The sequence below is a fragment of the Sus scrofa genome, chromosome 15 (genome assembly GCF_054392235.1).
Source record: "Sus scrofa isolate SSC_HxYL_T2T_F1_AM1 chromosome 15, Sscrofa_HxYL_maternal_Yorkshire_Landrace_v2.0, whole genome shotgun sequence".
Taxonomy (NCBI): domain Eukaryota; kingdom Metazoa; phylum Chordata; class Mammalia; order Artiodactyla; family Suidae; genus Sus; species Sus scrofa.
In genome coordinates this window covers 56,296,023-56,319,186 of record NC_139397.1, presented here as the reverse complement: position 1 = coordinate 56,319,186, position 23,164 = coordinate 56,296,023, and the positions used below count along the sequence as shown (strand labels likewise).

The following is a 23,164-nucleotide window of genomic DNA, read 5'->3' as shown; positions in this document are numbered from 1 at the left end:
AAATTACCCATGACATTTTTTACAGAACTAGAACAAACAATCCAAACATTTATATGGAACCACAAAAGACCCAGAATTGCCAAATCAATACTGAGGAACAAAAACCAAGCAGGAGGCATCACTGTCCCAGACTGCAGGCAGTGTTACAAAGCCACAGTCATCAAGACAGTGTGGTACTGGTATCAAAACAGACAGACCAATGGAACAGAATAGAGAACCCAGAAATAATCCCAGACACCTGTGGCCAATTAATCTTTGACGAAAGAGGCTAGAACATATAAATGGGAAAAAGACAGTCTTTTCAGCAAGCATTTTTGGGAAACCTGGACAGATGCCTGCAAATCAATGAAACTAGAACACACCCTCATACCATGCACAAAAATAAACTCAAAATGGCTTAAAGACTTAAATGTAAGCCAAGACACCATCAAACTCCTGGAAGAGAACATAGGCAAAACATTCTCTGACATCAACCTTACAAATGTATTCTCAGGTCAGTCTCCCAAAGCAACAGAAATAAAAACAAAAATAAACCAATGGGACCTAATCAAACTGATAAGATTTTGCACAAAAAAGGAAACCAAAAAGAAAACAAAAACAACTTTCAGTATTTTTTAGAATTTGATTTTACAAAGATTAGTGGTCCATGAGGCAGATCAAAACAGATGATGCAGAAAAGAAAATCATGGACTTGGAGAAAAGACTTGTGGCTGCCTGATGGAAGGGGGAGGGAGTGGGAGGGATCGCCAGCTTGGGCTTATCAGACACAACTTAGAATAGATTTACAAGGAGATCCTGCTGAATAGCATTGAGAACTTTGTCTAGATACTCATGTTGCAACAGAAGAAAGGGTGGGGGAAAAATGTAATTGTAATGTATACATGTAAGGATAATTTGATCCCCTTGCTGTACAGTGGGAAAATAAAAAAAAATTATTTAAAAAAAAAAAAAAAAACTGAGGATGACTCTCACCCAAAGACACCAGTATTTGTGAATGTGTCTGCTTATCTTTGTAACATTACTGAATGCTTTCTGCCAGACTGCTATTCCAATAACACAACTGTATGATTTTTATGAATTTTTAAAAATGTCTCAATATATTTTAGCTACCTAGAAATATGATACCCTGTGTATTTAGCTGTCAATGTTCCTGAATCTATATGTTAAAAATCTTGAGAGCTGAAAATCAATACTTAGTTTGGAAAAGAATGAAAGTTGAACACAGAAAAATAATAGGCAAAGGGCAAAGAATCCCCTCCCTTACATCAGTCCTTACATTGTGCAAGTCACCAAGTGAAATAAACTCATAGCATTTATTATCCTACTTTTAAAAAAGTCCTGGATTACTAAGTGAATTCAAATTATAACAGCAAAGTATGAAAGCTGACCGAACATAATTGATTTGAAAGGATGCCTATATTGCCTGAATCTCTATTTCTCAAGTTTTTATTTATATTTCTATTACTTTCTGATTGTAGGTTGTTAAAATAAGTAGTAATTTATTACTATAATAAATGTTTGATGTTGTTAACCAGCAATTATCCCCAAAGACTTTTTAATTAATTAGTTTTATAAACCACAAGGCAGATTAAATACTACTTTCATTAAGAACCATTTTTTTGTTGTTGTTTCAAAAGCTTTTTTTCCAAAGAGATCAACAATTAAGAGATCAACAATTAAGATTTAACTAAGAATTAACTTAAATTTTACAATAGTGGCTGATAAAACTGAAAATGCATAGCATTTTTACTATTTCTCAAAAATATTTTAAAGTCCATATGGGGTTGACTCACTTTTAATTTTCCAAATATACACCATAATGGGAATCTTTTTGTGTTCCACTGAAGAATTATTCTCCATATAGGATAACAATGTAGTTGTTTCACTGATTTAACTGTGTATACATCTACTCTGTATCCATACCTTTAGAGAAGTTTTATTTCAGCCAAATAAATGCAGAGAATACTTCTTAATATCATATAGCATTTACCTAGCTATGGGCAACTATATGGGGAAAAAAATTTTTCACTGGTTAGAAGAAAAACTATTTCCTATTCTACGTTGTCACACTCATTAAGTGACAAGCATGAAAAATGTCATTTGAAGTTATGCTCAGAGGTGAACTGCGAGTTTGCTTTCCCCTGACATGATCTCTGACTCTTCCTCTAGTGTGTGTGCATGCGTGTGCATGAGTGTGCGTGTGTGTGTATGTGTGAATGCATGTATGCATGGATAATATGCAATACAGACAGCCCCCAAGAATAAGAAGGTAACAAAAATGGATGGAAGCCTCTCGCATCATTTGCAATGTCGATTTACCAACATAGCTTCAAGTTTGTCTTCCCCAAGGCAATGAGCCTGTGCAGATGTTATGGGAATCAACTTCCTACAGTGTTTGAAACACAAATCATTAACTTGTTACCAGTCTACATTTGAAGTCAGAATACAAAACCATTTCAATATGTTAACTCAGATGCACTCAAGCTTTCTCCACATTCATCTGAACTGTTGAGAAGTTAGTACAAAATCCACTAACTTCCTATGCCTTGGAGGGTTTCTTTGTTCTCCTAAGACTACACCCCCTGTTTCTGAACATGTTTTCCACAAATTTATGCAATTCAAGAATTTGATAGACACATTCACAGTGAGAAAAAACGTAGAACTCAATATATATATATATATATAAAAAGACTGACTCTTATTGAATAGAACCATACACAAGATATCACTGTTCAGAATTGTGGTTGCCAAGGGAGGGGGAAGGGAGGGATGGATTGGGAGTTTGGGGTTAACAGATGAAAACTATTACATATAGAACAGATTAACAACAAGGTCCTGTCTTATGGCACAGGAACTATCTTCAACATCCTAGAATAAAACATAATGGAAAGAATATAAAAAAATAACGTATATTATGTGTACAACTGTGTCACTTGGTTGTACAGCAGAAATTAACACATCATAAATCAACTATACTTCAATGGAAAAAAAAAGATTTCACTGTTTAACTAATTACTCAGACAATGTGCTCTAAAAAATGTGCTCAACATTTTTGATAGTTCATCATGGCTTAAGTGACTCAGCCCTTTTAGGATAAATTCATTAATCCAACTATTATTTGTTAAGTGCCTACTCTTGCCAAGAAAATGTTGAAGAATATGATTTTTCACTGGTGGAAAAACAAGATCCTATTTATCCAAGTTGGGAGATGGAAACAAAAATTTTCAACGAATGTTAAGTGGTCGAAAACACAACTAAATTAGGGAAAGAGGGGCAGTTTTAAGTAGCAAAGTGAAGCAGGTCTCACTGAGAATGGGGAACAGATTTTAATGAGAAGTAAGCCAAAGGGATAATGAGAAAAGAACATTCCCGTTCTAGAAAAAAATATGGGCAAAATTCTTGAGATTTATAGTAACCATGCCGTGTTTTCTCTATATAGCTTGTTCAATTACTGACATGAGAATCCTCATGCCCAGCCCTGGATACCGTAGTTCTAAGTTGTATTGATTAAATGACTAATGCTGCTAAAGAACTTTGCCCAGAACCTGGGTAACAGTAACTACTCTACATTTTACCCATTGTCCTAAAAAGATGGTTCCCAATGAGTAGCTTATTCTCTCGGTCCTCTTCCAAGTTAACATCACATATCCAGCATCTAAGATATATGCTCAGGAAATGAGAACATGAGATACATACTAAATTCCAGGATTTCCACCTATGAAGACAATAAACACAGGCATGCACACACAGAATGCAGAGCCTGAATACCAAGAAGATGGTGAATGTGATACAATCAATATTTGCAGTTAATTGTCCAACTATGTCTAAGGGCAACTTCAATTTTTGGTACTGTCTTACATGGTAGGTAATTTTCTAAGAGATTATAAAATTCACCCTCATTTGCTTACTTGACCTTCATACTACAGCTCTTCTATAGATTTTGCACAGTCTAGAAGAGCTTTAAAATGTTGCTGGAGAAAGTCTCCTGTTCTCAGAAATTTGTTTTGTATTTTTTTTTTTTATAGAATCATATAATCACTGAAGACATCGATTCCTTATTCCTGGAGTAATAAGGAGGCTCACAACATCAAAAATATATCATCAATTGGAGTTTGGTGGTCAGATCGACCCACTCTCTTTGCAGACATTGCTTCATTTATAAAGAAATACATGACAGCATTCAGGTCAGTAGTACAGATACCAACCCACCTTTCAAAGTACTTACTATTGATTTGGGAGGAAATGCTTACTACTCAAAGAACTCTATCAGCCAATCTCTTCTTTACTTGGAAATCTAGTACCTTAAGCTCCACATTCACAATACAGTTTCATGTCATGTGGCTCACTACCAACATGTACTTCCTTCCTATTGAAGATGAGACAATGTTGTCACTTGCCAAGATAGAAAGGACACTGGTGTTATTCAGAACACTTAAGGTGAAGGGACAGAACATAAAAGTCCTTCAGAGACTGGAGAACAGCATAATATTAAGGCAGTATTAAACGGACACCTGTTCTCACATAATGAACTGACCTGAGTATAAATTAAAAAGAGCATCTCAGAGTCACAGAATACAGAAGTATTTACAAAATGCCCTAAAAATCACTCATGGTGAATAGCAGTGCAAGGAGGCATCTATTTCTGTGTATATTTTTGTGGGACAGACAGCTTGGCTTTGCTTATGACCTTATGTTCAATATAGAGAAAATATAGCTAACACCTTTGTCAGCATCCATCCACCTGATAATTTGCCACTCTGGGAATATTGTAGCTGGGCTAAGATTTAGCTGGGATAAATCTGAGGACAGAAGATTTGTTAGTTTCCTACCCCTCTATAAACCATGGTCAAAGTGGAGAACTTTTTCCCCTACCCCTAATTGTTGTTTCTTCCCATGTGAAAGCAGAGTGATTAACCTAACAGTTCTGACTTCCTCTGGTCCAGACTCCAATGTATTAGAAGAAGGATGATCCACTTGGTACCTTTGCGATGAAAGCACTGTATGACTTCTTCTGAGCTCCGCCTTTCTCCTTGTGAGCAGTCTTGTTGCAGGGACAAAGGATTCAGTATGCCTGCAGGAACAGGCAATCCCTTCCCCGTTCACATCAGATATGCTTTAGCCTCACTCTGCCACCCGATATCATTGTTTGCAAGCTGTGTGGGGAAGACTGGAATGCTCTTTATGGGACCTTTTCCAGAGACCTCAACCATCCTGTCCTTGTGTCTGTGGAGGGATGGATGTTCTCATCAACCAGCAGAGAAGGTGATTTTTGGCAACTTTTCCAGTGAGGTGAGGAGCACTGTCTTAGTTACAGGCACCCAGACAGGACCCACGGAATTTCTATAGTAATAATAATGATCTAATGTTAATTGAGGGCTTACTATATGTGTGAGGAATTTTTAAACACTATTTGTAATAACACACTTAATCCATTCAACCCCATCTTACAGATGATAGAAGTGAAACAGAGAGATTGAGCAACTTGCAAAGGTCAATCAGAGAGATATAGAAGGATCTGGACCAGGCAGTCTTGTCCTAGAGCAACAAGGTCAACCCCTGTGCTCTATGATTAGCAGCAAAAAAGAACCACCATGTCTTGGTCTACAAGCCTAGGAACAGAGAGCAAAGGCATAGCAATGTCAAGTCTCAAGTGTGATGTGCCCACAGTATCTGGAACCTCCTAGAAATGACTGATTGATTGCCACTGAGGTAAACTGATTCAACAGGAGATTAGAAAATAACAGAATCTGAACTTGAGTTTAAACGCCCCTCCCTACTCCCTCATGCTGTTTGTATTTATAGTGAACCCAAGGCAAGTCTGGGAATGCCCAAGCTGACTGGTTTTCTCCTAAGCAAAAACCTGTCAACCTGGTTAGCAGGAAAAGGATATCCTGACCATCCAGTTGAGTAAAACTGAAGATATTTTTCTGAGTCCTAGGCGAGATGCTAACAACCCAATCAACCTAAAAGGCAGAGCCACATGTAAGAAAATGGTTGTTAGCTATATGGCATTTAATACATTAAGTTAAAATTCTCAATTAAAAGTATAATTACATACAGAAAAGTTCAGCTATGATAGATAGCATAGGGTGAAAATTAGACAGGTTATAACTCCTGAGAGGCCAGTAGAAGGAAAATCCCCCTCGTCCGGACTCGGAAGAGGCGACACCCCAAATCACTCACTAGAAGCGGTCTTGATGCAAACAGCAAGAGGATTTTTATTCCAAGCGCGCTGGGGCCCACAGTCGTACGCCACGCAGGGGTAGAGGACTGCGGCGGCGAGTGCGGAATCGGGACAGCTTTTATGGGGTTCACAACAAAGCCCGCGCTTCGCAAACCAATCATTTTAAAACATCGAGAGCCCACGCTCCGTGGACCAATCATTTTAAAACATTGAGAGCCCATGCTTGCCCGGGCTCCTGGGCGGAGTGACAGATTGCAGTTGAGATAGGTCACTAGGGCTTTTAATGTGTAATCATTTCTTCTATGGCGCAAGCAGTTTTATAGAAGCCAGATAAGCGATTAGTCAACTCATTTCCTGTTATCTTACTTAGGTCAGGATCACGCACTCAAGGGCCTATTTTACGTCCTTTCACCTAGTTTTATACAGAGAGCAGGCCCTGGAACAGCAAGAAGTGTGACCTTCTACCTATTTAGTGGCAGGGAGCAGGGTCTGGAATTCGGGGGCATCTAGGGCTTTTTAGTAAGCTGGAGTTAGGGCTCTTTACTACCTTCTTGGGGTCTTAAAGGGTTAGGCTGCATTTTCATCCTTTCACTCCAAGTGCCCAATTGATTCCCAAGACAATCTATTCCAAAAATGTGCTATGATTTTTGTTTTACATTGTTGTTTGTCAATCAAAAAAAGTCCGCATTTCATTTATCTGGCAATGCTCTGAGGTACAGAATACATGGCAGACATGGCAATATTAAATACATTGGGAATGTTTGAATGATTTTGCATTTGTTTCCCAGTTTCTAACTGTCCTAGTGCACTGATGAAGTGTTGAGTTTTCTATAGGTGATTTTTCTAGGCACAAGGGCTGAAGAATCCAGGTGTAACAAACATGCTTTATCTGCATGAATGCTAAACATGAGGTCAGTAACTAGCAGAAAATGTATTCCTTCAACGGTACTACAGATTCTGTCTAGCATACTCTTCACTAATAACATGGGGAAACCCAACTACAATATTAGGGGAAAACAAAAGGACTTTTCCATAGGAGAATAAAGCAGCTTAAAATTAGAGGTGTCATTTCTGGAGCATTTGGGGGACAATCAAAGTATCCATGCATCTTGGATTCTCTACTTATGTTTTCTTCTCTTCTCCTTACACTATTCCATCTGCTATCAAAATGGGAAAGCCATTCTTTTAGAAGTAACTACTTCATTCCCATAAGAGCTTTAAATATGAGACACCAGGTAAATGACATCCTTTTATTTTAATAGTCTAATTATTTTAATTAAATAAAGATTCTATTAATTTGCTTTTTAGGGTCACACCCATGGCATATGCACATTCCCATGCTAGGGGTCCAATCAGAGTTGCAGCTGCTGGCCTACACAACCTCAGTGGAGGATCCGAGCCATGTTTGTGACCCCCACCACAGCTCCCAGCAATGCAGGATCCCCATTGATCAAGGCCAAGGATCGAACTCACATCCTCATGGATACTAGTTGGATGCATTTCCACTGCGCTGTAATGGACACTCCCATTTTTTAAAATTTTCTTTTATTTTTTGTTAAATGACATAACTTCCTAAGTTTTCAGTTGTATAAAAGAGCATTTTGTCTCCAAGAAATTTGTTCCATCTAGATTTCCTTAGTCTATTTGCCAGTTTTTGTTGACTAAAACCCAGAAATGACATTCCAGGTTACCGCTACCTAATAAACAAGTTAAATAGAACAAAGCATACCAAATTTTTTAGTTCCTTGGGATTTACCCCAAAATAATTTATATAGAGAAATTCCTGTCACCAAGTTCTATCATGAAGATAAACATATCAATAAAATTTTGCATTTCACACAGGGAGAGGAGTATCAACTAAAAGTAATGTCTCCCATTCCCGTGAGAGCAATCTATAAAAACTGGTCTTTTACCTTATGATATTTTTCCACCCTTAAACTGCTACAGGAGTTCCCATCGTGGCTCAGTGGTTAAGAAATCCGACTAGGAACCATGAGGTTGAGGGTTCGACCCCAGGCCTTGGTTAAGGATCTGGCATTGCCGTGAGCTGTGGTGTAGGTTGCAGATGTGGCTCAGATCCCGTGTTGCTGTGGCTCTGGCGTAGGCCGGTGGCTACAGCTCTGATTAGACCCCTAGCCTGGGAATCTCCATATGCTGTGGGATCAGCCCAAGAAATGGCAAAAAAAAAAAAGGAAAAAAGAAAGAAACTGCTACAGTGAACCCAACTGTCAGCTTTAATCAATTGTATTTGTTCACTAAAGACATTTTACATTTTATTCTACCTACCCACATTTAAGGAAAAATGATTTAATGAGATCACCTTTTGATGAATGAGGATAACCAAATTTGTCCCAATTTATTCCATTTCACACCAACCTAGGTGATGCCAATCATTTGATCAAGAGGGTAGCTCTTCTAAGAGTTCTAAAGCCAGAGATATGGTCTAATAGTAATCAAAACAAATAGAGTTCAGAACTAACTCATACAGGTCCTTTCAGGAAATAGCACTACAACCTCAAAACAATTACCTAAAATATCAACATTAAAGTATCAGTTTCTGAATTCCTGCTGTGGTGCAGTGAGTTAAGAATCTGAGTGCAGTGGCTCAGGTTGCTACAAAGATGCAGGTTTGATCCTGGGCCCAGCAGAGTGTATTAAAAGGATCCATCATTGCCACAATTGTTTAGGTCATAGCTGCAGCTTGGATACAATCCCTGGCCCTGGAACTTCCATATGCTGCAGGTACATCCATGAAATTATATATATTAATTTCAAATATATATATATATATATATATATCAGTTTCACACTATTTATATATATATATAAATATATATATCAGTTTCAAATATAGAATTGACAGCATGTGTATAGTGAAGCTATGACAGCAGCAATTATTTTAGAATTCTGTTAGTTGAAACATTTCCATTACATTTATATCTCTATTTTAAATGACAGTATGAATATACAAAATTAAATTTATCAGCCACCATATACAATTATAATGTCAATTTCATTTTTTCTGAAACTTAAAACCATTTAATTTAATTTCTGATTCAACTAAGATTTAAATTTTATTAAAAAATAAATCCGTTAGAAGTAAAACATCTTTGATACAATCCAACTCAAATGCATCATCTATAATTTACTATCTATTGCCCTAATAATTGTCACTACATCCTATTTTTTCATCTTTTAGTTCATTATTTAGAAATATGTCTTTGGCTCACATTACTCTTATTCAAATGTATGTGAAAATAAATGTGCTGAACACCATAGATCTTTTTCTTGAATATAATACAAATGATTAACTTTCACAACTCATTAATGGATATGTGCTCCTAAACTACCATCATATTATTCTTGCTGAGTTTCAGTCTGTTTTAATGTATTCTAAGTAATGCCACACACTTACATATCCAGAATTAGAAAAGTTAACTTTCAAAAATATCCTTATTGAACAACTTCTTTCATAGAAAAAGTTCAAATTTCCCATCAAAAAGTATTACAAATGCCATAAAATGGCAGAATGAAGATCCCAAATAAAACCCTCAAAGTGAAGGAACAGAGTTAATAAATAGCAATGAGAAAAGTTCTACACCCTGAAAAATTATGAAGAACACACACTCCACATACCAAATTACATTTAGACAACACTCAAGCCATTTGGGGGAAATACTTGAGTGATTCCACTTAAATACAGTGTCCTCACTTTAAAGCAACTATACACTAATGTTTTCAATAGATATTTGGATCCCTGACCTATAAGGAAGTCTTTCCATCTGTGATTAGACTGAATGGCCTTGTGAAATTCCATACTTTCTCCTACTTCCTACTTCCACAGTCAGGATTTCAACTGAAGAGTTCTTCTTTGATAAAAGATTAGCTTTGCTCAAACACTTCTGTTCTAACAGCCTTTCTTCCTTTGCTGGAGACTGTTCAGTCACTTCCCATTGTTACTTAATGCTTCTAGCTTGCTTGTTCTGTGTTAGGATCTGATCTGAGCAGTTTGCATCTATTAACTCAGTTCATTCTCACAGCAGTTTCACAAAGCAAGTGCTATTAAACACAACATCCAACTGCATTCTAAAACAGGGATTGGCTAAAATACCTTTCTATTACCGTCCACCCATGAAGAGGGCCAGCTTGCAGGAGCGCAAAGGGCTGACCCCAGAGTTCATAGTGAAGCCCATCATATCCACTCTCCACAGGCTTATGCTCAGATTCCTTCATTTAACACTCAAGGACTACAGTCTTTCTCCACATTACCTTCCTAATCTAATCTCCCATTAATCTCTTTATCAGCAATTCCCATGTTAAAGAGACTGGCATGTTTTAAACTCCTTAGATTGTGAAAGCTCAGAGGTTTTTCAGATAGTTTTCATAAATATTTGCAATGAAGGCTGAGTTCCAAGCAAGTTAAGATTCCTCTCTATAGCTAAATTATTTAATATTTCCAGCAAGAGGCAGTAAAGTTAAATATGGGGAAGAAACTTAAAACTAAATAATGAAATGTGATAGCATAGGTAATTGCAACATTAATTGTAATCCCCAAAATGTATGAATATGGAACACAAACTGTACTTGGACAGTAGGAAAAACAAGACGTGACAGGTTATATAGGTCTCTATCAAATAAAAGCAGCACCCCATTTTGCAAACAAAGGAAAAGGAAAGGTTATAAAATAACCAAGAACCTATCATATTCCAAACAGTTCAATTTGTTATCACTTTAATTCCTTAAAAGAGGGGATGATCTCATTAACATCCTATGAGATGTTACTGCCTATTTTTCAGATGGAGTAACTGAGTCTCAGTGAGGCTAAAAAGGTAGTACCCAGTTTTATTAATTAAACCCTGTTCTTGATTTCAGTTCCACTTAATTCCAACGCCACTTAAAGTTTGAGTTGGGGGGTTGTTACATGATACCCCAGAGGCAAGGCTAAGGGTGGTACTTATCAAAACAGTCTGGACCCACTCAGTACTTGAACTCAGAACCATGGTGTTAGAAAAATAAGACAGACACCAAGGGTCATTTCCTGGAAGAATTTGAGACCAAGTTGTCAGTTTTCTGCTATTAGCATTAGAGGATTGTAATATGACTCTTGTGGAAAATAAAATCTCGAGCAGACTGCTTCCCAGTGGGTTTGCCAGGATAAATCATCTGCAAACCTAACCCTAGGCAACTAAATTAGTTCACCTATTGAATTGAGTTGCTTACCGATATCCATCTGGATGATATACAGTGCCAAAAATAACGGTTTCAGTTTCGGCATAATTTATACTTAGCTCTTTCTTTTCCACAAGAAACTAGCCAAGAATTTTAGCTGAATCTTCAAGTCAGTTGCACAGTATAGTAGTTCAGACCATTAATGTCAGTCTAAGAAGACTGTTTGATAGCCTGTTCTCTATGGTAGCAGGATAACCATTCAGACCATCTAGAAATCTTATGAATGATCACCGCTCATTTTTTAAAAAAGGTATCACTCCTGTTGAATTTTTCTTTAAAACAGTCTCAAGGGTGTCCTTTTAATAATTTTGCCTTTTCATGGTGCTTGTCAGCTTGGAAATTTAGCACCAGGTGCAGTTCTGAGGAAATTAATAAGATGGGGTTCCAGTTCATGAAATAAGGACTTCTGAGTCTTGCTAATCCCCAGATAAGTTCTCTTTTATGCTCTAATACTATTTTACACAGTGTTTTTTCCTAGCAGCAATGCCACATTCTCATTTGTAGATGATGATGCCCCCATTACTCAGATTTTAAGTATCTTGAGACTAAGAAGTCTGTCATTCTTTGCCTACCCAAGACATCATCCACTCAGGGCACGAATACACACACTTACTGAAGGCGAATAAGCATCACAGATTATCTCAAGCTTGTCTTAACACAGTTGACACTGTTCCAAACACAAAGAAGTGACTGTCTATTATGACCAATAGTAGAAAATGGAGCCGAAGCACTAGTTCAAACTCAGAATATCATGTCAAAGAGGCCTTGGCTTACAGTTTATACCTAAAATCTGACTTGGTTTTGCAGAGCTATCCAGCCATTGGTGAGGCATTTAAGTCAGAAAAGCATAGGATTATCCAAGGTCTATTTTGAGAAGCAGAGGGTAGAAACTGGAGAGAAAGGCAAAGCCAGACGATCTACATTTTTCAGTTTATGACATCAGCAGTATTTCCTCAATGTAGTTTTTCTCCGCTATTCCTCTATAAATGGGGGGGAAAAAAAAAAAACCAGACCAGGAAAAGTAGAATGTTGGTCATGGAATATGTTAAATATAGATTAAGGAATTTGAAATATTTAGCTTAATATAGTTGAGGTCATGATCACCAATTACATATAATAATAATTTCCTGGGAAACTCTCCACATGAGCCTCCTAAGTGCTGCTTCTTTCCTCCATTTGCGATTTCAGCAGCCATTCACATAACAAATTAGACAACATGAAGTGTGAAACCAGAGGGAAACCGTAAGTACTCTAATATTTCCTACCTGCTGCACATTCCACTGTCATTGTCAATAGAGTCAAGTGGTTGACTAGTGGGGAGGGATGGATCCGGGGATCAATGTAATACCATACACTTCAGGGAGAGGTTGCAATTACTGCTGCAGAGAGCACGCCACCAAAATTTCAATATTAAGTCAATCAATGCTCTAAATGCCTGGATTGTGATCCATGTTATACTAGCTAAAACGAGAAAAGCTATTTCAAGCTGATTCTTAAGACAGGTTAATGTGTATATATGGGGTTGGCTACTATTGAAGAGGTAAAAACTGAGGAAGTAAGGCATCCAGCTCTCAAACCACTTTGTGTGGGACCATATTTAGAGCATGCAAATGAAGTGATGTAAAGCATCTTAGATGAACCAGGTGCCATTTTATAGACTTCATTTTCATCTATCCCACGATGTGCAAAGATATTATAATTGTACCCTTTAAATGTCCATTTATTGGATAATGCAAGGGAAATCATATACATTAACTCTGGCTATAGAAAACGGACTGTCTAAATGATGCTGGGAGAAGTTAAGTAAAGATACTTTCTTCTCAAGTGACTACCCACCTTCAAGTTCAAAGAGGTTTAAGGACTTCTTTGAACATCTTAACAGGTTTAATCCTGTTAAGATGCTAACTTGATACTGCTGCCTAGATCACTATGACTTATAATATAGTCACAAATGGTTTAAAATGAGCAATTATGATAATAAAATTGCTCCAAGTCTTTACATGTATTCTTATCAGAAAATTGCTGAGATATATTTCAGAAAGTTTTATTTTCAGCAAAAAATGTCACCTTGATTCTAATGAACATCAGCTCAATACTTCTTTGCTTCTTCATGAGTTTTCTTAAATTTTAGGTAAAAATCAAAGTGGGCTGAGTCAATGTTAATGCCATTACTGACAGAGACCGGAATGCAACCTTTTCAATTTTCCAAAATTAGCACAGACATTCCAACTGGAGGAAAGCATCTTGATTTGCACGTAGTGTTTTAAAAAACAAACACTTTTGACTTAAAAAACCGATTGGAATAAAAAAGAAGATACAAATAAAACTTGCATATTTAATTATTTGTTCATAAATGCCAGTATGGAAATTTCATAGGAATCAACAGAAAGAAGTTCTGGGAACTTTCTAAAACTTATAAATTATGTTTTCCTCTGTATTTGATATATGACACTGGGGTAATCTGTACCTAAGTGGATACAATCAAAAAGTAAAAACATGGACTTTCGCTTAAAAAAAATGGGATATACATGTGGTCTCTACCACTTTCCTGCCCTGGAACCTTGGGCAGATTGAACCTCTCTGAGCTCCTGTTTATACACTTATGAGGTCAAAATAGCAATTCTTATTTAAAGGGGTATTTTGAGAACAGAGTTGTTAATACATTCAAATCACCCCACAGTTCCCTGGGCTCAGCAGGCTCTCAATAAATGACATGTCTAAATATTTGAAAGAGCAATATAATCAGGAAAAAAAAAGGGTTAATACAAACATAAGATTTTCTTTCTGGAGAGAATTTTTTTTTTTTTTTTTTTTTTTTAGTTTGAGGGGCAACATAGATTATTTCTTTTTAAGGGCCACACCTGAAGCATATGAAAGTTCCCAGGTTAGGGGTAGAATCAGAGCTGTAGCTGCAGCCCCACACCACAGCCACAGCAGATCCAAGCCACATCTGTGACCTACACTGTAGCTCATGGCAACACTGGATCCTTAACCCACTGAGCGAAGCCAGAGATTGAACCCACATCCTCACAGATACTATATAGGGTTCTTAACCTGCTGAACCACAACAGGAACTCCGTTAAATACTGATGAGAAACATCATTTGCAGTCCCAGAACTGTGGTTAATAATCCTCATCTACATGAATAGCTAAAATACGGTTACGTCGTAGTTTATTTTAAATCCACCCTTCCCCCAGAAAATCCAGACTAGGACGCATGAAGAACTTCTGTCAGACTAATGAGCTAAAGACATCCACACGAGGAAGTGTGAGTAGGTTTGGGGTAGGGTTAGTGCATGTGTATAAAGGGGTACATCGCAACAAGAAATGCTTTTGATGATCCCTGATGGTAAAGGTTTGGTCACAGAAACCACTGGGACTGAATCTCGGGAAGTTACTATAGAATTCAGATCATTTTTCCTGGATGAGTTAGAGACTGACAGGAAATTAGGACAAAGGATTTGATAGGAAATTGGGAGAAAGAATTAATAGGAAGAAGGCTTTCGTTACTGAACATTCTTCATTCAGGGACTCCTCAGTGAGCAGAGCACAGAGTGAAGGGTGTGGTAACTGCAGTATGTGCAGATGTGCAAAGGGAAGGGGGGACAAGCCTCAATGGCCAGCTCATGGGAGTTCTTACTGGTCTTATTATACTGCAGAACTTGAAGTACCTGAGTCAACATCCTTCAGATAAAAAATCCAGTATCATGCAACACAACAGAGAATACTTGGGGTTTGATCAAGCCAAATGACCACAGATTGACCTGGATGTTATTTGCCTTAATAATGAGAAGGAAGCAACTTAAAAGGTGAACCAATGCCCCATAGATACTGAAGGACAACTGTAGCATGACTTGCAACTCCCCCCACTGCCAGAGCCAGTCTCTAGGGCATGGCCGTCATTCCCTTTACCATTCTTTCTAGATTCTCTCACACCTGGTTTTTCTCTTTGGCAATTCCAGGTGAGCAAAATGATGCTTTGTTCCAGATCTCTACTCATGAGAGCTCTATCCCCCTAGGAACCAGGCTGTTCTTGAGCCATGGTTACCATGTTTGCCCAGTTACTCTCAAAATTGGGTGAGGAGAATGAAGAGATGGCTGGGATCAATCACATTTATGGGAAAGGAAGAAGGTCAATTATTTCTCCATGATTACATATTATAACAGCATCCCTGTCTGTTTCCAATCATCAGAGACCACTGCCCCTGCCAAGAAGGTGGCTCCTCTTGCTGCCTGCTGGTGTATTGGTGTCAAATCCAGCGAGTCTGAGCAGCAGCGCTGCTTTAAGTCCAGGGGCTCCTGCTGGGTTTCCCGGTTCTCTGTAGGAACAAGAGAACCTGCAGAGTCCGATGCTGCTTTGAGAGGCAGAAAGAACCATTACCCCATGCAAGTCACTCAAAGTGAAATAAGCAGACCTACATCTATATTTAGCACTCATCCCTAGACATAAGCATTTTATAGGCAGGATGTCATCTCTGAACTGTGCCCCTTGGCTGTGCCATCTGTCAGCTCTTCCATCAGTTTACCAGTCTGGCTGTCTGTGAGTGGTGCAGGATGAGACCAGAATGGTGGAATCCATTGTATTCTGCCCACAAGAGCATCTTCTCTAAGAATGAAATATATTTAGTTATTGGTACATAATGGTAAGCATATCATTTAAATGTGACTGTAAAACAGTAGTGGTTTTTGAAAAGGTAGCAACAGTCATGCTCATATAAAATATTCCAAATGACAAGTTATCTTTGTTTAAAGGATAATTTTAGCTATTGCTTTCCTGAGGTAATAATCCTATTTGGTCCAATATTAATTTTTGGATAAGCCAACTTTCATTCCATTCTACTTAAGAGTTTTTCCACTAGTTTCCCCATCTAATTTATTAGTTTTGTTAAGTAAGTAGATAGTACAAGAAGCAGATGAGTAAATTAAAAAAAATTGGTATGGTGTGAAAATAAATGAAAGACTAAGTATTGTGTGTAATTTGGAGTTAATCCATTTTCATAGTGTTTAAAATTTGAAATGTTAATTTCCTATTGTTAAATATTTACTATGTAACTGAAAATGAAATTACCAAATAGAAAATAATTAGATGGGTAAGGTAAATCAGCTATGTACAGAGCTTATCATTAGTCACTTGAATATATTTTAATATAGTTTTATATCATAAAGCATTTTATATAATATTTGAAAGCATGCCACGGCCCTTTTTCTTATTACCAGAATATGTGTAAAATGTTTATATATAACTATTTTGTCAGCACAAATTCAATTCACTAACATAGCTAATAAGCCTGTTTTAATAGTGCTAGTTTCTTTACAAGTTACATGACTTTTCACAATTGTTTTCTGTTTAAAAAGAAGCTCCACATGAAAAACACTAATCAACAGAAAATAAAAGACTGACCTTTGGCTTTTTATATTGCTGATTTACATTTTCTTTTCAAACCTATGGTTATCAGATCAAATCAGAGTACTTATTTTATACTTTAGCTATAGCATATAATTATAATGAATCAGCATGCTTAATGTATTTGAGACAATTACTAAAATAATTAAATGATGAAACCAAGCTGTATTACTGTTCTTTTATCATTGAAACAATGAAGACTCTCAAAATTATCAATGCTTATTTTATTGGGGCTACTTTAATCAAACACCATTTAACCCACATGGACTGCTTCATGCTATACTGACAAAGCAAAGCATTTCTATTCTTTAATAAGGCACATCAAAAAATTATCACAAAGTCATGTAATTGCCATGAGACTTAGTTTGTCTTCCCTTAATAGCAAATATGTCACTACTCTTTCCCTGAAAGTCTCTAAATATTCAGATTCAAAAATGCTGAATAGTAGTCTTATAAGAATCCATACAAATGTTGATTATTTCATCTCACTGAAAAAAGTGAGCTCAAAAAGACCACAGGAATTCACAAAACTTGAGTTTCCCTTTCAAATCTATCTGACACTCCAAATTTGAGAATAGCAATATTCCCTATGTTGCATTATAACTGATATTTTGCAAAGTATAAAATTAATGCACTCAAGCATTATTTCCCTATAATGAGTAACAGAAGAATCCTGGTAATATTCCTGAAAAAGTTACTTTAAAAAGCAGACATGAGCATAATAAACAATTATAGGTTATGTTCTCTGTAAAGGATCATGCTTATTAAATATATAAATATAAGGGATTTTGTTTGTTTTAAAGGGGCTAGCAATATGGATCTAGTGTTCAACTATACTCAATTTTACTTTTATCATTTCATGCATATACAGGTAGAAAAACATATCTTGTTGAAGACAGTGAAAATGGCCATCACGGTGCTTGTAAATGACAAGTTGTCCAGGATGAAATCACAAACTTATAGGAGTATTTTAAGACAACTGAAGGCATAAAACCCTCATGGACAAGTAAACCATGCAGGTCTTATTTGTGTGAGTGTTCCAAGAGAAGAGTTCCAAGTTTCAATACTTCTAAGAAAAGCAACAGGCACCTTTTAATTCAGATTGTACTATTACAAAGTCACTAAGTCAGGTAGAAAATTGTTCCTTTTCCTCTCTTTCAAGTTCAAAACAAATACTTCATTTAGCATCATGAGTATTAACTCAAGGAATCACTGATAAAGATTTCTATGTTCAGGCTCTGCTTGTCTTTAACTACTAGATACTTGGCATTTGTTGTTGTTGTTGTTGTTGTTTTCTTTTTAGGGCCACACCTGCGGCAGATGGAAGTTCCCAGGCTAGGGGTCAAATCTAAGTTGCAGCTGCCAGCCTACACCGTAGACAGGGCAACGCCAAATCCATGCCATGTCTGCCAACCTACACCACAGCTCTCAGCAACGCCAGATCCTTAATCCACTGAGCAAAGGCAAGGATAAAACCCACATCCTCATGGATACTAGTCAGATTTCATTACTACTAAGCCACAATGGAAACTCCAACATTCAGCTTCTAATAGTGGTTACATATGGCCTTTCCAACGTCTGTGGGAAGGAAATGAAGAGCGTTTTAGCAAACAGTATTCTTCATCTCATACTCTTCTAGTTAACTTTTCCAGCTAGTTTATCCTACTTCTCTGCAGTGTCCAACCCTCAGTCTCAAGGAGCAGAGGGTAAAAACTGGCATTTTAGACTCTCAGACACTAAATACTCAAATACTTGTGATGTTACAAGAAAAGCCAGAGAGCTGGGTAAAACAGAGTTTTCTGTCAGATATACATTGACCAATAACTGGACACCTGAAGAACTATAATGGAAACCTGACCCGAAACTGCCTTCTTCGGTGTCAAAAACTCAGCATCTATTAATCAGCCCCTGTCATTCAGTACCATCACAATTTGAAGTAGAGTACATCACTTACCACCTGTAGGATCATTTGATGTTAACAGACTACATTTATTTTTTCCAATGAGTTCTTGGCCCCAGCACACAAGGATCTCATTCTGACCCGTTGTTGACGCTCCAACGTCATTTCCTGTCAATCTTCCTCTTGCTAAATAAGCAGACACCCTGACAGTTTCTCCAGTGACACTATCTTTTCCTGCCCCTTTCTTCATGTCTGCCAGGGAAGCTTTCCCTCCAGACCTTCAGGCTGTTTCTCCAGTTGCAGGTCTTGGTAAATGTCACATTCTTGACCAGACCTTCTCTGAGAGCCCATCTGAAGCCTGTTTGACTCTTTTCTTTCAGGGCACCCAGTTAGTACTCCTACTGTACGAAAAAGCATTTTAAAATTTGTTTATGCCCTGTCTCCCTGATTAGAATTACTCCTTGTGGTAAAACACATTTTTCTTGTTCACATTTGATTTCCAGAATTGCTATGTTTCTCACATATCAAGTGCATATATGAGCCTGGTCATGAATGGAATAGACACACTCAACTTTATGAAGCTCACTGTCTAATGAGGCTGGGGTGGCGGGGAGGTGGGGGTGGTGGGGATGGACCTTCCAGTAAATAGAAGCTGACAGACAGGTGCTTAGCAAATACATCCAAGTTTTCCTATTTCATTATTATCATTCAATTCAGCTACTACCAGGACATTATTTTAGTGATAAATTTTCTCTGGGCTAAAAAAATGGATTTTTAATATATATCTTGATGATACATCATGCTTTACAATGTTGAGAATTTATAAATAAAAGCAGTGGGATTTATAAGTGGTTGTATGTATCAATGATTTTTATAACTTCGACATTCGTCAGAATCACCTGAAAGGATTCATAAGGCAAAGGAATCTGCATCCCATCCCCAGTTTGATTCAGAAGAGCAGGAGTCATTTTTCTCAGGTGACACTGATACAAATCAACCACACTTAGAAAACCACTGCTATATATAACACATTTTTTATCTGAAAACATTTTAAGGAATACATTTCCATTAACATATACATTTTCCTCCTGGCCCCCATTTTGCTCATGCTCTTTTGCGATATCCGAGATATTTAGGGAGTAGCAGTTATCTGAGTCATTGTACATCAGAAATAGATTCTTTGGTAACTTCTCAAACGGTACAACTAACTACACATAGAGAGGATTTGAAAGAAACTTTCTAATGATGAAGAGACAAGATTGTGTGACCTTTCTAGCTTTCTCTGTCAATGCCACTGTATGACAAATGTGACACCTTGTATTTCTTACAACTGTAATCTCATCATGTTAATATATTTTTGGTGACTATGGAATTTTAGGTGTCCCCTAAAGTTACTAATATTACATTTGAGCTCTTTAAACTTTATTGGTCTAGTCAAGATTTGATTAAGAATTTTTAAAAATCAGTCAAAATATTAAGCTATATGCAATTTGAAAATGTACATGGCAATTTTCCTATCTTTAACTGTCTTAAAAATTCAATGGTATACATTCAAAGAATACTTTCAAGTATTCTTTTCCAAGGAAGTATTTGAAAAGTACCATGTAAGCAAGTGGTATGCATTATTATAGAAGGACCAAGCAGAGTGATAGTGTACAGTAACTTAGCATGAAACATAACACTGTACATAAACTGTGCTCTACATAAGAGACTAGATTTCATCAAGTGGATATTGAAGACCTCGTTTTAGACTAAACAAAGTCAAGAACAAAACAACGATGTCAGAAGAACATAGGACAGAGATAATTTAGATTAGGAGATACTTGGAAGCTCCTTAAGAGCAAGGAAGATGAGGATGGGAAGAGATCTGGGTGTGCCTGCAGAAAGATTTAACTGCCAGAATAAAGAGGTGAAAATGAATATAATACAAGAGTGGACACCATCAAAGGATTCAGAGTAATTGAGAGATACACTCAAATCACAATTTTAGCAGGATAAAATAAAAATAGGCAGGAGTGGAGTAGGAAAAGCTGGAAGAGAAGAGGCCAAGAAAATAGCTATTCTAATGTCCAGATAAGGGTGACCACAGTAGGACTTGGGAGCAAGAAATTGAAGAAATGAGTATTTCACCATTAACTGATGTTAACCTTTGGTAGTGTGAAACTTGATTATAGTGATGAAAGATATGGGACCAGATTATGTTAAAGGGGAAAGTTGAAGCCAGGAAGAACCTGAGCTCTCCTAAGAATATTTACCTACTGAAGGATGTTAAAATTTAAGGACTAGTTCCAGTTCTGAGGATCAAAAGAAATAACAGAGGCAAAGTTCCCAGCAGTTTCCACAAAATATGCGTTCAACAAGTACAAATTCTTAGTTCCCTTTGTGATTCAGCAGTTAATGAACCCAACTGGGATCTATGAGGACACAGGGTTTGATCCCTGATCTCACTCAGTGGGTTAAGAATCCGTTGTTGCCACGAGCTGTGGTGTAGGTTGAAAACATGGCTCGGCTCCAACATTGCTATGGCTATAGTGTAGGCCAACAGTTGTAGCTCCCATTCAACCACTAACCTGGGAACTTCTGTAATTCGCAGGTGCGGCCCTAAAAAGCAAAAATAAATAAAAATAAAACAACAACAACAAAAACAGGTACAAATTCATTTTCCTACTCCAACGTCACCATTGTAAGAATCAAGAAGAATAAATAGAAGGTGCCAGGGAACAAAGGATGAAAATCAATTTGATGGACAGTAAAGAAAGACAAAATAGGACTTACAGGGTTCGGTAAGGACTCAAGACCCAGGAAACAAAGAAAGACACAGTGGCTCCCAATTGAAGGTTTTGGAGGAGGAGAAGTTTTGGAGGAGTCAAGCCCAGGGGAAATGTGGGCATCATCTCGTGGGTGACCGCCATCTAGCGGAGATGGTCGGAATTGCTGTTAGAGGTGAGCCTGACCAGATCAAAGCATTCAATGAGGCCCCCACATGAATTTAAGTAGAACACAGGTTACAGAGTCAAGATCTGAGCAAATAACACATTTTTAAGAAGAGCATTTTGAAGTCAGTGAACAATAGGGTTCAGTATCTAAAGATGTTTTGAAAAGTCAAGTTACCCAAGTGGAAAGAGACTTTGTCAAAGCATTTTGACTGAATGATAAATGCCAAAGAGCAAGATTATCCTTCTGATCTCTCTCAAGTTTTAGGAGAGTGGAAAAAGGTTTCCACTGAGACGGCTACAGAAAAAGTTATCCACTGCTAGTGTCAAAGCAGAAAGAACAAACCGTTACCCTGAGGAGGCTTTCTCACTATAGAAACAAGGCTCCATGGCACACAGCGACCGTTACCCCTGCCTCCTCACTGCAGGCAGTACCTTCAGCAGTTGAATAAGTTGTGAAGCTCACCTCATACATCCGGATTTGCCCAGATTCCTGAGGTCATAATTGGCTTCTGCTTTAGAAACACCCTCATACCAATGATTTCCTGTAACATGTGGGTAGATCTCTAAGAACTAACACTGCCTGCTTCTGCCTCTAGAGCCACTCCCTGACCCCATGGTTTGCATGGTCTGGTGATGTACTCCATCAAGCACAGAAGAGCCTGCTGGGCTTCAGGACAAAATACAAGAAAAACACAAAGGGTGACATCAAGGTGCAGGCAACAATGGCTAATTTGGGCTGCAGCGGTAGAAACTTTGAATTAGCAAACTCGTTAGCCAATTTCAGTGGACCTATCTCTTGTCTATTATTCTAGAGCAAAAAAGGAGCTGTTTCTCCAGTTTATTCCACACTCATAGTAACCATGTGATCCATTTCTGTTCATTGAGATGTAAGAGGATGTGTTGTGGGCACTAGCAGATTTTTTTCTCTAGCTTGTCCCTTAATAACTGACCCTACCCTCGATGGCTTTTTTCTTGTGAATACAATAGTGATGCCTGGAGTTGGGGCAGCCATACTGTGATTGTAAGGCAACAAACACAGAAATAAGAAGCTATAATGATGGCTACTGAAAAACAAGAGCCTTGATCCAATAAAATCATGGATCTATGACAGCCCAAAAAGCTGAAATAATGCTATTAACACTGCTCCTTTGAAATTCTGTGGCTAATGCTTAAGTCATTTTTCTTCTCCATTCCTTGCAAATAAATGCATTTCTGACTGGTACAAATGTCCTAAGATTTTATTTATTTATTTATTTATTTTGTCTTTTTGCCATTTCTCGGGCTGCTTTCACGGCATATGGAGGTTCCCAGGCTAGGGGTCGAATCGGAGCTGTAGCCACTGGCCTACACCAGAGCCACAGCAACGCGGGATCCGAGCCGCGTCTGCAACCTACAACACAGCTCAGGGAAACGCTGGATCGTTAACCCACTGAGCAAGGGCAGAGACCGAACCCGCAACCTCATGGTTCCTAGTCGGATTCGTTAACCACTGCGCCACGACGAGAACTCCC

The 23,164-nt window shown here is 37.7% G+C and overlaps 1 protein-coding gene and 1 long non-coding RNA gene across 16 annotated transcripts in view; one reads left to right on the top strand and one right to left on the bottom strand.

Annotated features, from left to right (window-relative positions):
• The window catches only part of TENM3 (teneurin transmembrane protein 3), a 2,581,468-nt gene that overhangs the window by 2,236,304 nt on the left and 322,000 nt on the right, over positions 1–23,164 (bottom strand). The gene's annotated exons all lie outside the window — the stretch shown is intronic.
• On the top strand, positions 12,532–22,879 carry LOC146395857 (uncharacterized). The gene is made up of 2 exons (XR_014830413.1): positions 12,532–12,655; positions 21,311–22,879. It is a non-coding gene; the product is annotated as an uncharacterized LOC146395857 (long non-coding RNA).